This window comes from Scyliorhinus torazame, chromosome 8 (genome assembly GCF_047496885.1).
Source record: "Scyliorhinus torazame isolate Kashiwa2021f chromosome 8, sScyTor2.1, whole genome shotgun sequence".
NCBI lineage: Eukaryota > Metazoa > Chordata > Chondrichthyes > Carcharhiniformes > Scyliorhinidae > Scyliorhinus > Scyliorhinus torazame.
In genome coordinates, this window is record NC_092714.1 from 145,188,849 (window position 1) to 145,189,609 (window position 761).

Below are 761 nucleotides of genomic sequence, written 5' to 3' on the forward strand. Positions count from 1 at the left end.
ATGAGCGTGAGTGCTAACATTGGCAGGGTGCCTTTTCTATGTAGGTGAAACTGCTCACCTGAAACAATGCCTTCCTCCAATACATAATTTTACCCTGTTAATTTAACACTGGAATTCAATCACAAAGAAGCAAGAACTTGCATTTATGGGAAATCTTTGTGTGACCTGGCATGGATAGAGGATTGGCTGACTGGCAGAAGGTAGAGTCGGGATAAAGGGGTCTTTTTCAGGATGGCAGCCAGTGACTAGTGGTGTACCTCAGGGGTCGGTGCTGGGACCACAACTTTTTACAATATACATTAATGATCTGGAGGAAGGAACTGAAGCCACTGTTGCTTAGTTTGCAGATGATACAAAGGTATAGCCCCAGTGGCCTAATGGATAAGGCACTGGCCTCCGAAGCCAGGGATTGTGGGTTCAAATCCCATCTTGGGTGGTGCAGATTTTAAAGCCATTGTGTGCAACACAGGCAGTGAGATTTCCTTCCAAATAATCAATTTTAAGGGCAGCACGGTAGCATTGCGGATAGCACAATTATTTCACAGCTCCAGGGTCCCAGGTTCGATTCCGGCTTGGGTCACTGTCTGTGCGGAGTCTGCACATCCTCCCCGTGTGTGCGTGGGTTTCCTCCGGGTGCTCCGGTTTCCTCCCACAGTCCAAAGATGTGCAGGTTAGGTGGATTGGCCATGATAAATTGCCCTTAGTGTCCAAAATTGCCCTTAGTGTTGGGTGGGGTTACTGGGTTATGGGGGTAGGGTGGA

At 48.2% G+C, this 761-nt stretch overlaps 1 non-coding gene across 1 annotated transcript; it reads left to right on the forward strand.

Moving 5' to 3' along the window:
* The first annotated feature begins 363 nt into the window (after positions 1 to 363).
* trnar-ccg (transfer RNA arginine (anticodon CCG)) lies at positions 364 to 441 on the forward strand. The gene has a single exon. It is a non-coding gene; the product is annotated as a tRNA-Arg (tRNA).
* The last annotated feature ends 320 nt before the right edge of the window (positions 442 to 761 follow it).